General features: G+C 45.4%; 1 long non-coding RNA gene across 1 annotated transcript in view; it reads left to right on the top strand.

Annotated features, from left to right (window-relative positions):
• The first annotated feature begins 4,181 nt into the window (after positions 1-4,181).
• The window catches only part of LOC137561261 (uncharacterized), a 52,918-nt gene continuing 42,609 nt past the window's right edge, over positions 4,182-14,490 (top strand). The window contains exon 1 of the long non-coding RNA XR_011029955.1: positions 4,182-4,392. This is a non-coding gene — a long non-coding RNA (uncharacterized lncRNA). The remainder of the gene's footprint in view (positions 4,393-14,490) is intronic.

The raw sequence follows: 14,490 nt of genomic DNA, 5'->3' as shown, positions 1-14,490 counted from the left end.
TTTATGTTCTGTAATTTGACAAGGCTAAACATGAGGGTTGTCTGTTTCTATATCAGATATGCTTTAATAGTTCTGCAGTTCTACTAAACTGCAGTCCTTATGTTGACTGTAAAGGCGAGAAAAAAGCTTGTAACCGTCGCTGTGTACAAGGAAACAATAGCAAACATCATGAATTAATTTTTCCTTTCTGGTCTTCAGAATGTTCAGGATAATAGGATTCCAGATAAGAGTTCCCTTACCTATAATAATGTTCCCAGTGGTTTCCTATGAATAATATTTAGGTGTCAGGGCTGTACAGTTGTTATTTCATGAGAATATGCTCACAAACCTGCATTTACAGCACAATAAAACTGTGAAAAAGCCATTTTGCAGCAATTCTATGGATAAAATGAGATGAATGCTGCAGCTCCATTTGAGAAATGTTACTGCCACTGCCACAGAAACCCCATATCCCAAAACAATGAAAAATAGAAAGTAAACTGATTTTATCTTATCTTCTGCATCTGAAAGACACGGTATCACTTAGAGTAATGCTGATTTGTGGTATGTCAACATGATGTTCATAATTCTTTACTGCCAATAGCTAATGGCTGAGAGGGATGATCAGGAAATCCCACAGGAACAAGAATGTGCAGTCGCTAAAATAGGAACTCTATATTGGCAAATCAGGTTCAGGAGTTGTGGTTAATTGGTCAAGAGCTTCCTAACTCCTGAACTTTATTATTCACTGCAAAATTCCTGTTCAGCCGGTGCAAATTCCAGTACCTTTGGCGTATATGAGTGTTTTGCTTTGATGCTGTTAAGAGAAACTGTAACCAAGTTTTGAACTTCATCCCAATCAGTAGCTGATACCCCCTTTCCCATGAGAAATATTTTACTTTTCACAAACGGATCATCAGAGGGCTCTGTATGGCTAATATTGTGGTGAAAACCCTTCCACAGTGTGATGTCAGGACCATGGTTCTGACATCACACTGTGGGAGCCTTGTTGTATTGTGGGAAACAACAGCTGTTTACAGCTGTTTCCAACTGCCAAAAAAGCAAGCGGCATCTCCTTCCACTGACATCACCTGCCAGCAGTAAAAATGTCGCCATGTGATAAATGTCAGAATGTAAATCAGGGAGAGGAAAGGTTTCACAACGGGCAAACACGGACTAAATCATTTATACATAATTATTGTAAAAATGAGGCACTTTTTTATTACATTATTTTCACTGGTGTTCCTATTTAAGTTTCAGCACTGAGACCACATTTGATAGCAGAGTAAAATTATCCACCTGCCTATAATCCTTGCACTCCCCTAAACAAGCATACTTTTTCCCTTCCGAGTCCTAGCATACATTGCCTTTCATATGTCCCCACGTCACTCCAATGTAAAAGTTAACCCCCCTCCATACCCTAGTACTGTCCAAAATATAGCCTGCCCACCAACATACTAATTATTTATATATTTATATCTGAGTCGCTTGGACACAATTTGCACTTTACACTGTTCCTCAAAGGAACCCACAAATGTAGGTCCATACCACATGTTAAGCCTCATTTTGGAGGGAGATTCTTCAAACGTTCTTTATTTTTGAGATATATATGAGAGTATTTCTTACACCTTGGTGCGATCTTTGTTGGTGGTCAAAAACTGCTGGGGGGGGGGGGGGGGTAACAATGATGCTGATTTATCTCCATTTGTACATGATCTACCTGATTGGGGTCTGGTGGAGTGCCAACACTTTAGAATAATTTAGTAACCTTTTATACCCTGGTGAGCATCAAGAAATGTGATGGTCCATAGAATCTCCTTCATTTTAGCCATGACATACTTCCACAAACCTGTTTTGTGAAGATAAGCCATAAATAGTGAAGATTCAGGTTTATTTTCTTTAAAGAAGGCGTGGCCTCCAACACTCATACATGTCCCTTTCAGATAAACTTCTAATAATCCTCGTGGTTCCACTTAATACTACACAGAAGATAGCTAGGACATACTGTACACTCAAATCACTAGACTAATTGCTGAGCCCATTTTATTTTCCTAAAACATAACTTTCATACTGCATTAAGAATACTGGGCTGAATGGATAATACCATTCCACCTATATCCATAATCTAGAGTGTTAACAGCACCCCCTGATGCTGGATTTATGTGGCTGATTGCTGCTTCACATCATGACCGTGCTGCTCCATCAGCTCCTCATAGCAGCAGAACACATCTGTACAGCCTCGGGCCTGAAATGTTCGCTGAGGGATCAGGTACCCATCCCAGCCAAGTGACATTCCTCATATGTGTGTAAAAGGCTTTAGTGCTGCACTGCAAATTCTATGCAGTTGTCTGCCGCTACAATATAGGTATCTCACAGATACAATATGATTGATGCCAAGACTTCACATAATATATACATCATGTAACTTTACTGAGAATGTATAATAGGCAGTGTATAGTAATCTTATTAGCCTCTTTGTTTCCTACTAAGACGGATATAAGTGCATTGCTCTCAAATAACCTGCATTCCCCCCAGGGACGGATCTAGGGGGGGGGGGCAAGCGGGTCTCTTGCCCCAGGCGCAGTTTTTTTTTAATTCTTAAAAAGGCGGAAAAATTTGGATGGGGAATGGCAGTTTAGGCGCCAAAACCTGACCTTGCCCCAGGCGCAACTTGGGGCAACTTGGTCTAGATCCGTCCCTGATTCCCCCCATCCTCGCACACACAAAATGGGGGCTTTGTCAGGGGTGCTAGGTGCAAGGTACATTAGTGCAAACAAGACAGTTGTACACGTAACAGAAACCCCAGTATCAGATCAAATATCCAATAGAAGTTCACATATTTCGGGTACACAAATATGTAACTGGATCATTTTATGAGTTTATCGAAACAGATCAAAGAAAAAAGTATAGATTTAAGTCCTAGTTGGAGTCTAACGGGTACATACAAATGTAACTTTTAAAAATAAAGATAAAAAGTCAGGTGTACAGACATCAGTAAAGTCGCCTTCCATCATCAATCATCAAGTCAGTAAAACTATCCACATCTATGCTGCACACTTACCCGGTATATTCTCATTATGATGATTACTAGACTGCCGATAGCCAAACCACCTTCAACTGGTAAGCCCCCAACACTCATATATAGGATCACATCTGAACTCAGACCTGCTTACACCCCCCCCCCCCCCATTCTTTGCATATTTTAAACATCCGTGAGGATATTATAATGGCGCTGTATTTAATGGATACTTTGGCTTTATTCCCATCTTCATGAACGCCTACTTGAAATTATCTGCCTCTGAAGAAGTAGCTGGATAGCTGCGAAACGTGCATTTCGCTGCATATTGTATAGTTTTACTGACATGATGATGGAACTGCAACCTAACTGATGTCTGTGTACCTGACTTTTTTATTTGTACCTGCTAGACTCTGACTAGGCCATCAAACCCTATACTTTTTTTCTTTGATCTGTTTCCATAAACACATTAAGCACTGGGGTGGCCACTATGACTTCACTGCCACTATTATATATGGATTATTTTATGACTGATTTGTTTAACTGAGTTCTCATTATCTAGTTTTAGAATTAATTTACAATAGAAAATTTATAGAACATATTTATGCAGAAATATTAAAAGTTCAAAAGGCTTTGAAGGCAATAAAGCGTCACTTTATAAAACCAGCAATTACGAAATGTATATTATACATACCCACATACTTTAAAAAAAAAAGATTCCCTAGGAGCCCTGCAAATATAATGCATATTTTGCAAAATATTCTGCCCCGCTCAGCTGTTCTGAATAAGATTTGCAGACTGATGAGCCTTTAATTTATGTAAGATCAGACATACAGAGTGTTGAAGGGGAGAGTGCTTTTGCAATTTGAAAGCGCTGCAGGAATAGAATTTAGATGACATGACTTAGTGTAGATATTTTCCCCTCATTGGTTATGTGAAAGGCTTTAAATGTATGCACTCCTCACACAAACATGGAGGAAATGGAGACAACAGACCAATCTAGATGTTGTCAACAAGAACCATGATTGGAATTAACTTGTACATAGCCTGCAGAAGCTGTACAGAGCGGGGTTGCTCTGACTGGGATGGTAAATCAAATCTTCTGCCAATACATTCTGTGGCTGTCCAGATAAAACGTTGGACTAAGCTGGCGAACTTTCACCTTTCACCCAAACTCTCTAAGCCAAAGTACAGATTAAAAAAAATCAATGGCTTCAATCGATAGAAAAATATTTTTAGTCTCTAACTAAACGATATGTTTTGACAAGGCCAAAGAGGTGTGCGAAAGAAGGGTAAAAAGATAAAAGACAGAAAATTAGGATTTTGCTTTATTACATCGCAAATCATGTTTCTGTAACATCAGAGAAGATTTTTTTACTGTAGGAAATAAAAACTGGGTAAGTGAGTTTATAGAATTAGATGATATATGTTATTCTTTTAATTTTCTATTGCGGCTTCTTAATAATTTTATACATCTGCTGCTCTCTGAACTAGCTAGATATATGTGCAGTGGCTCCTGGCTGCTGAGTGCAAGCAGTACCCCCATGCAAGGGGAAATGACATTGCTATGTCATTTATTGTCAATATATTTTTCCCGGCTAAAGACTTAAAAGAAAGAGACATTAACGACGGCATGCCTCTTTACGTGTTATAAGCGTGACTGATATTTAAAGGCACATAAAAATATTTAGATGCTTTGTGAAGTCACCCTTAATGCACTGAGATGTGTTTTCTTTAGGAAACAAATACTTTCCTTTATTGCCTAGGAAAATGTAATTTTCTTAAGTGGTGAATTTACAACATGTTTCCAATTTGTTCTTAGTAAACAATGCATACAGATCATATATATACGTGCCATTATTTTTTTTTCTGTTGAAATATTGCTGTAACTGAACTAACACCTATTAATCAAAATATGTAATGCCTGTCACTGCATTCTACTGATGCTGCCTGGCTTCTTGTGTGCGTATTACACTGGAGGTAAGCCTAGACATTCAAGGGACCTGATCTACAAAGCTGCTAGGTGAAGTCAGGGTATAAGGCAGGTGGATTAGGTGCCGCTGGATACAGTTCCTTTTATTATATGGTGCTATACACGGGAAAGATTTAGGTCACAGCTGTTACTTATGCAAAGGTGGCTACATAGCAGCAACAGGTGGTGGACTGGACACCTGAATGTCCACACTGTAAGTGTGGTGGATTGGACACTATTTAGCCTAAACTTTCACTAGTGGGTGTCGTTTTTCCAGAATCGCAATCGTTGGGATGTGTGATTCTCGCCCTGTTCCTGGCACCTATACAACGGGTAGTGGGAATTGTGGGTTGCGCTATTGCAACACAACGCGATTGTAATCACGCTACCCAGTGGAAAAAGGCCCTCAGGCTATAGTGATCGGGGACACATAGTGGACTGGGCACCAGTGAGACAGTTTTCAATCAGAGTCAGCTGTCAGTTAGGAGGGTTAGGAGATAGGGTTGATGGGGGTTTATTTTAAAGTTAGGATTATAAAGCTAAGATTAATATTGACATTAAAGAGACTCTGAAGTGAGTCTAAATTCACTTTTTTAACATGCAGTCATGTTAAGAACTATAACCCCTGCTAAAACGCCGCTATCCCGCGGCAAAACGAGGGGTTTATACCCCCAAATTCCCCCTGCAAAATGCACGACTTTCTTTGGTTGTGGATTTTGCTGCTCCTGGATGCAGGGCTTTCAGCTGCAGCTCTGCCTCCATGCTTGTCAATCGCCGCGCAGATCTCCGCCTCTCCCCCGCCCCTCTCTGTGAAGGAAGACTGAGAGGGGCGGGGAGAGGCGGCGATCAGCGGGGATTGACGCGTTGATAGGCAGAGCTACAGCCATAAGCCCTGCCTCATCAGGAAGAGTTCTCCGGAGGTAGGAGAGGGGATTTACGGGGTATAAACCCCTCATTTTGCCACAGGATAGCGGCGGGTCAGCAGCGGTTATAGTTCTTAACATGACTGTATGCTAAAAAAGTGAATTTAGACTCACTTGAGAGTCTCTTTAAGTGGAAAAATTAGAGTTAAGTGTCAGGAGAGGAATAACATTACAGGAAGGGTAGTGTTAGGTATTACGAAGGGAATTTTCCTTAGGAATTGGGTAGATTTAGGAAAGCATTGTGAAAGAAGTGATAACAATAAAAATACACAGTGTAGAGTAGAGCTGAATATACTGCTATGCTAAATTCATACATAATGACTTTTGTTAATTTTCATTGTTGTACATATGTTTTACACACATATTCCTACTGCTGTTTCTGTACCATTGTTGATTTCTTCTATCTGTTTTGGGTTTGTTTTTCTTTTTTTTGTTTGTTTGTTTTGTTTGGTTTGGGGGGAGTGCCTGGTCTGCATGGGACTTGTCATCTTGCTGATTAAGTCAGCACTGTGCACACTACAAGTGGTATTTACTGCAGTTTTAAGCATCCTGTGCTTTTTGTCACACAAGCAACTTAGTTGCCTCTATGAATCTTAAATCAGGGCATGAATCAATAATACAATGTTTGTGTCTATTTACTAAATAAGCTATCCAATACCGTTCTTATACTGACAGCAGACTAGCTATAGTGTGTGCTGGTGCCTCTAAAATATTGCCAATGTTTCTAAAGTGTTTTATTTAACTTTATTTTTTGTAAATTCTGTCTCTATGCTCATTTTAGCAGTTAGCACTGGTCTTATGTGAATTTTAGCTAACAGTGAAGAAAAGCAAGTGTCAAAGCCCTAGTTCAGCTAGCATTTTAAGGTTGCCATTATTATGCAATTTACAAAATGTCCATTAATCCTTAGACTGCCACAGATATCTATAGGTGGTCTGTGTTTCTGCATCCATATGCCACAGATGTGTTAAGGCATTTTTTTAACAATAAAGTTTTTCATTGAATTGCATCAAAATATTATACAAACTGTACATGGAAATAGAGATAATTTAGAAAAGTACAATCACAGTAACAGGGTTGCTTGCCAGAGATCGCGAATTTGAATTTACCCATGATCACGGGTAGATTTTCATGATTGCAGAACTCAAATTCGAAGAGCGATACTGCTCTCGAATTCGAATGTACCCGAATAGTCACTCTCGAATTCGGGCGTGATCACGGGTGTTAACGCGTGATCCCGAATTCGGCTTCGGTATATAGGGGATGATGTCATTGGGCCAATCAGAAGGCCCCCAGCCGAGGCCCTAGCAAACAATCAGAGGAGGGGAGCCTGACCCTCCCCTCCTCTATATAAGGTGGTGGCCATCTTAGGGGGTGCGTCCTTGCTTGTGACTCTGCGGTATTGATAGCATCTTCAGTGCTGTTGTGTGTCTTAGCAAGTGCTTTTCACCTTGTAAACACAGTGTTTTACCTCCTAAACACATTCTTAATACCTATACTGTACTCATTTATAGATAGCTAGTGATTTGATTGTTATAGTTCAGTCAGCTAGTGTACTGTATATACTGTATACTGTGCTAGGCTAGTGTTAGGTCTGTGTACACGCTAGGCCTGCTAGCCTAGGTAACCTTAGCCTACTAGCAGGGGCGTAACTAGGCCCCACCGAGCCCCCCTGCAGAAATTCAGAGTGTCCCTCCGGGGCCCGCTCGGGGCCATTTTGGGGGGCTGGAGGGGTCACAGCATGAGTGGAAAGCCATGGCTACAGTTGGCGGGGAGGGGGGACGCCCCCCCTCCTTCACCTCGGGGCTCTCCCCTCTGCGCTCCCCTCCAGCTTAATGAGTGTCCAGGCAGCGGCAGGCAACGGCTGATACATACCTTCCATCTTCCATGCGCTCCAGCGTGCGTTCCTCACTCTGGTCTCTGACGCGACTTCCTGTATAAAACAGTGCGGGCACTCGTTAAACTGGAGGGGAGAGCCCCGAGGTGAGGGAGGGGGGGCGTCCCCCTCCCCACCTACTGTGGGCATGGCTTTCCCCTCATGCTGCGACTCCTCCAGCCCCCCAAAATGGCCCAGAGCGGGCCCCCGGGCCCCCCTGTGGGGGCAGGGGTTGCATCCCCTATTGTTACGCCAGTGCCTACTAGCTTAGGTAGGTTAGGGATTATAGTTAGTTGTGTACTAGTGCTAGTTTAGTTAATTTGTACTGTTAGTCAGTGAGTTTATTAGCTTCAGTACTGTGTTAGTTACTGTACAGGCCAGCATCTGTTGTGATCTGTGACTGGCTGGTTAGTTGTTAGTTAGTTGTTACCTACGTACTAGTTTACTTAATTTGTACTGCTATAGTCTGTGAGTTTATTTAGTGCCGCAGGCTTCAGTACTCCTGTGTAATAGTTACTTCACAGGCCAGTGGCCACTAGGCCAGGCCAGCATCTGTTGTGATCTGTGACTGTCATCTGCCCGACCCTATTGATTGCGTCCATGTGTGACAGACTTTTATTGTCACTCACTGTCTGTCACACGAGTTAGTTATCAACTACTACACTGCTACTAGGGGCTATAGTTAGTTGTTACCTACATACTAGTTTACTTAATTTGTACTGCTATAGTCTGTGAGGTTATTTAGTGCCGCAGGCTTCACTACTACTGTGTAATAGTTACTGCACAGGCTAGTGGCCACTAGGTCAGGCCAGCATCTGTTGTGATCTGTGACTGTCATCTGCCCGACCCTATTGATTGCGTCCGTATGTGACAGACTTTTATTGTCACTGTCTGACTGTCACACGAGTGAGTTATCATTATCGTCCACTACACTACTACTAGGGATTATAGTTAGTTGTTACCTATGCACTGGTTTACTTAATTTGTACTGCTAGTCTATGAGTTTATTTAATGCTGCAGGCTTCACTACTACTGTGTAATAGTTACTTCACAGGCCACTAGGCCAGGCCAGCATCTGTTGTGATCTGTGACTGTCATCTGCCTGACCCTATTGATTGCGTCCGTGTGTGACAGACTTTTATTTGTCACTGTCTGTCACACGAGTTAGTTATCGACTACTGTACACTACACTACTGTTAGTAATACTATTAATAAAAGAAAGAAAACCTTTTTTTGTCACTCACCACCAGTCACCACCAACCCAGACTCTTTATTAAAGTTTACATCCTTTCCCACCCTTATTATATATTTTTTTTGTTTTTCTTATTGTGTTTGTATATTATTGCACAATGACTGGCAGAGGTAGAGGGCGAGGCACCACCAGGAGAGGCAGCGCCATTGCTGCAGCCACTGGCAGCACCAGCAGGTCTGTGACTGGTTCGCCACCAGCCACTGACCACAGAATTGTGGAGGAGGGAGCAGAGGTGCAGCAGCAGCATCTTTGAGACGGGTCGTCGCCCCCGGCCCAATGCAGAGAGTCAGGCACAGGCTGTCATGGAAATTATGGCAGAGCAGCAAGCCACCGTTTCCAGCCAGACCTCCAGCACCAGCGAGACCAGTGTCACCACCAGCACTCTGGTCCGCAGCAGGCCTCCACCACCGCTTGAGGTCACATCGACCCCAGCAACCAGTCTGCCCTCACTGAGCTCGCTCTTCACCCCAGGGACTGCGAGCGTTTTGAGGGATGTTGTGGAACAGTTTGAGGAGGAGATGATGGGGGCATGCAAGGAGGAGGAGGAGGAGGAGTATGAGGTGGAGGAGTTTGTTGTTGATGCACAACAACCAAAATTTTATGAGGAGGAGGAGGGGCCAGACGTAGGGGATGTTGGGGCCTAGGGGTTGGTTGAGGGCTCAGAGGAGATGTTTGGGGATGATGATGATGATGATGAGGTGGGGGACCGTCCCTATGTGCCACCACCACAGTTGGGTGAAGGCAGCTTGTCATCGGAGGAGGAGGCGTCTCTGGCACAGAGGCGCGGCAACAGCATGGCGGCTAGCACAGGGCGTGGAAGACAGGAGCCACTGCCTGCTGCTTCAGCCACTACCACCACCTGCACCAAAGCTCCTCCAAGCAAATGGAAGAAAACACAGCCCTCCAAAGGCAAAAAACCTCCCCAGCCCTCAAGCTTAAAGGGCAAGTTGAAATCCCCAGTCTGGCGGTACTTCACTGTGCGCATTGACAACAAGACCCATGCCATTTGCCACAGTCGTGGTGCCAGCCTGAGCAGAGGTCACGATCTGAACAAGTTGGGTACCTCGTGCCTGCAGACCCACTTGGAGACCAAACATTTTCAGGACTACAGTGAGTTTCTGAAGCTGAAGGACAGTGGCGCAGGCAATGGTCAGAGCCAGTCAGACACTGCACAGACTTCAGCAGCAGTAGCAGCAGCATCCCACCCTCCTGCTCATCCAGCATCAACAGCAGGATCACAGAAACTCACTGCTCCCCCCCCCCCCCCTGGGTAGCCAGTCCTCAGTGGCCTCATCTGCTCCCTCCACAGTCGCCTCCTCATCCTCCCGTGCAGGCTAACGCCGCCAGACCCTGCTCAGCGAGTCCTTTCCCGGTGTGACCAAGGTTCTGCCTCCCACCAACAGGCGCATCCGGGTGCTGAACGGGTTGCTTGCCCGGGCCATGTGCTCCCAGCTATTGCCATACTCCCTTGTGCAGGAGGGGAGTGACATGAGAACGCTCCTACAGTACGGGATCCTGGAGTGGCAAATCCCAAGCCACCACTACTTCTCCCGCACGGCGATCCCAGCACTGCACCGCTTTGCTATGGCGAATGTGGACCACTCGCTCGATCACGCCGTGAGTGAGCGGATAGACATCACCATGCATTCATGGAGCAGCCGTTTTGGGACAGACAGCTACCTGTCCTTCATGGCCCATTGGGTCAGCCTGGTGGAATGTGCCAGTGAGGAAGCAGCAGGTCCATCCTCGGGCGCATCAGCGGCACCGGCGGTTGTCCATTATGTGGTGCCACCACGCGGGGTCAGGGGAGAAGCAGCAGCTCCAACCGCCAAGCGACCCCGCCTCAACAGCAGCGTGAAGGCCTGTCATTACCAAGCGCTGCTGGGAATGAGAATCCTGGGGAAGAACAGTCTGACGGCAGCCAACGTGCTCCGCTACCTGAGGGAGCAGGAGAAGATGTGGCTGACCCCCAGAGGCCTCAGAGTCGGATTGGTGGTGTCCAACAATGCTGCCAACCTGCTGGCTGCCATCAACATGGGACACTTGACCCACGTCCCCTGCTTGGTCCATGTCCTGAACCTGGTGGTGCAGAAGTTCCTTCGCACCTACCAGGGGATGGACAATCTATTGGAAGCATCAAAATTGTGCGCAGTTTCCGCCGCTCAGCTGCTGCTGCAGCAAACTGGGCCAACAAGCACAAGCACGAAGGCCTGCCACAACACCGCCTTGTCATCGATGTGCCAACTCGCTGGAATTCCACCTTGGCGATGTTGGAGCGGCTGGTTGAGCAGAGGAGGGCTGTCAACCACCACATCGTTGAGGGCACTCTCGCCGGCACCACCAAACTCAAGCTCCTCTCCAACGCACAGTGGGGGCAGATGCAGCAGGTCTGCTTGGTTTTGGCTCCTTTCCTGCAGGGAACCAACTTGGTCAGTGAGGAGCAGGCATCCTTCTGCCAGTGGGTGCCCTTTGTTGGTCTGCTGAACAGGGCTCTTTGTGATCTGTTGGATATGGGAGAGGAGGCCCTGATCCAGCTGGAACAGCAGCCGCCTGCGCAGTCCACTTCTGCGCACGATTTTGAGTTGTTGGAGGAGGAGTTGGAGGTCGTGGACGTTGCTGTTGAGGGGAACAGCGGAGCGCAGTGGTGCGAGGGTGGAGAGAGGAGGAAGAGGCTCGGGGGCCAGAGGAGGAGGACAGCGTTGTGGCCACTGACCCTGAGGTCCCTGCTGGACAGTCCACCCTGTTCCCCATGGCAACGCACATGCTGCGGTGCCTGCGCACAGACCCCAGGGTTAAGCAGATGCAAGCTCGGGAGGATGCCTGCATCAGCATGATCCTGGACCCACGGCTGAAAGGGAAGGTGGGTCAATTCTTGCCTGCTGGAGACCCTGAGCAGCGAACAAGAGAGTTGCAGCAGATCCTTGTCCAGCAATTAGAGGAAGCTTTCCCCCAGCCTTCCACCCCCTCTGTCCCTGTCCAGCCAGTACAGCAGCTGGTGCCTGCAGCCAGCAGCAGCAGCAGCATCAGGTGCCCAGGAGACCTGCTGTCCTTGACAAAGGCACTTTACATGACGGTAGAGCATCTGAGAGAGGAGGTGCGTGCAGTAGCATACTCCTCTCAAAGTCACAGCCAGCTCCTGACCCGGATGATGGTCGACTACATGGGGTCCTTCAGTGGGCTTGACACCGGCGAGGAGCCTGTGGACCCCTTGGAGTACTGGGTAGAGCGCTTGCAGATCTGGAGTGAGCTGGGGTAGTACGCCCTGGAAGTCCTGTCTTGCCCTCCTTCCAGCGTGCTGCCTGAGAGGTGCTTCAGTGTGGCTGGTGGCGTGGTCACGGAGAAGCGCTCTCGTCTGTCCCCAGAGTCCGTGGACAGACTCACATTTTTGAAGATCAACCAGGCCTGGATTGAAGGCATATTCCAGGCACCTGTTGTCGGCAAGAGGAGGACATGAGGTGCCTGGAATTTTTTTTCACAACATCTACCTTCAGTCCCCTGCTAATTTGGCCTGGTTTTTCTGTAGGTGCTGTGGTACCACCGCTAGGTACCATGGCCAGTTGCAATGTCTGCTGCCACACGTCACTCCTCCTCCTCCTGCTGCTGTATTTAACCTCCTGCTGTCTGTGTTCCCGCTGACAGGGTCCACAGAATTATGCGCTGCTGCCATGCGCCACTAGCTATTACGCCACTACAATAGCTACATTTTGTTGTAAAAAAAAAAAATTCTGAGGTGTCTGGGTTGAAAACTGTGCTGTCCCAGTTGTGCATTGGACACAATGTGGGCTGCATGACTGCTGTCCGGAACCTCCTGCTGTTGGTGTTTATTTACAGCCGTGGCACCACCGCTAGGTACCATAGCCCGTTACATTGCCTGCTGCCACACGTCACTCCTCCTCCTCTTCCTGCTGCTGCTGTATTTAACTTCCTGCTGTCTGTGTTCCCACCGCCAGGGTCCACAGAATTATGCGCTGCTGCCATACGCCACTTGCTATTACGCCACTACAATAGCTACATTTTGTTTAAAAAAAAATTCTGAGGTGTCTGGGTTGAAAACTGTCCCAGTTGTGCATTGGACACAAATTTAGCTATGCTGTTGAAGAAAACAATTTACAATAGTTAAGTTCTGTAAGGGAAAAAACATTAAGTTGGGTTCAAGAGGAAGAATATGAACACAAACAAACAAAAAGATGGTGGTGAAAAAGAAGAATAAGAAGAAGAATAACCAGGTGAAGAAGAAGAAGAAGAAGAAGAAGAGCCAGGGGAAGAAGAAGAAGAAGAGCCAGGTGAAGAAGAAGAAGAAGAACCAGGTGAAGAAGAAGAACCAGGTGAAGAAAAAGAAGGAGAACCAGGTAAAGAAGGAGAACCAGGTGGTGAAGAAGAAGAAAAAGAACCAGGTGAATAATAATAAGAAGAAACAGAAGAAGAAGAACCAGGTGAAGAAGAACCAGATGATGATGATGATGATGATGAACCAGATGATGATGAAGAAGAAGAAGAAGAAGTAGACAAAGAAGAACCAGGGGAAGGAGGAGAAGAAGAACCAGGTTCCAGACTGCCAGTGAAGAAGAAGATGATGAAGATGATGGTGATGAAAGAAGATGGTAAAACAGAAACAGAAGACGGTGAAGAAAAAGATGGAGAGAAGAAAAAGAAGAAGGTGAAGACGGTGAAGAAGAATAAACAAGAAATGCAGAAAAAAAGTTTCCCAGCAATTTTTTTTTATTGCACCTATTTATTGCAATTTCCCTTTAAAAAAAAAATGCTTTAAGGCCGTCCGAATTCGTGATCATGATTATTACGCGGATTCAATTGCCGATCACGACTCGAATCGAATTCTATGGTCGTGATCACGGCCTAATCCGAATTTGACCCGGACCCGAATTTGAATGTACTCAAATCGAACTTGGGTACATTCGAGCATGACTGCTCAGTAATACAAAATACAATAGGGTAGTAATATAGAGCAGAAAAGGGACATTCAACCATCCAGATATTAAGTGTCAAAAGGTTACAGATGGAAATTACACCCCTCACACTAAACATAACCAATAAACAATCATAAATATCCTCAAGTCAAGTGTTACCCATGTTCCCATACCAGTACAGAAAGGCCACAGTGTAAAGGCATGTTAGTACAATACTACGTTCACCTGCAGCGGACGTCTATAGGCCATTTTGTGTCCCCAGATTACTGTGCCATGGTCATTTAAATGGCATTTAGTACAACGTTTTGGCTCAGTGCCCACTTTCTACTTTGCTTGAAAAGAGTTGATTCGTCCATTTTACAATAGCTTTTAATAATAATTGGCATAATTATGTATCATAATGATTCTTATAATTCCTAGTCATTTTAAATTTATTTGAACCTCAATGACATCCTTACTGACTAATGTGGACTTATGGTACATATAGTTTTGGCCAAGACATTTAATAAGCACAATACAAACATAGCTGGCACTGGAGTGTAGCTTTAA

Source organism: Hyperolius riggenbachi, chromosome 3 (assembly GCF_040937935.1).
Source record: "Hyperolius riggenbachi isolate aHypRig1 chromosome 3, aHypRig1.pri, whole genome shotgun sequence".
Classification (NCBI taxonomy): Eukaryota; Metazoa; Chordata; class Amphibia; order Anura; family Hyperoliidae; genus Hyperolius; species Hyperolius riggenbachi.
Note: the sequence above shows the minus strand (reverse complement) of the source record. Positions and strands in the feature narration are given on the sequence as shown.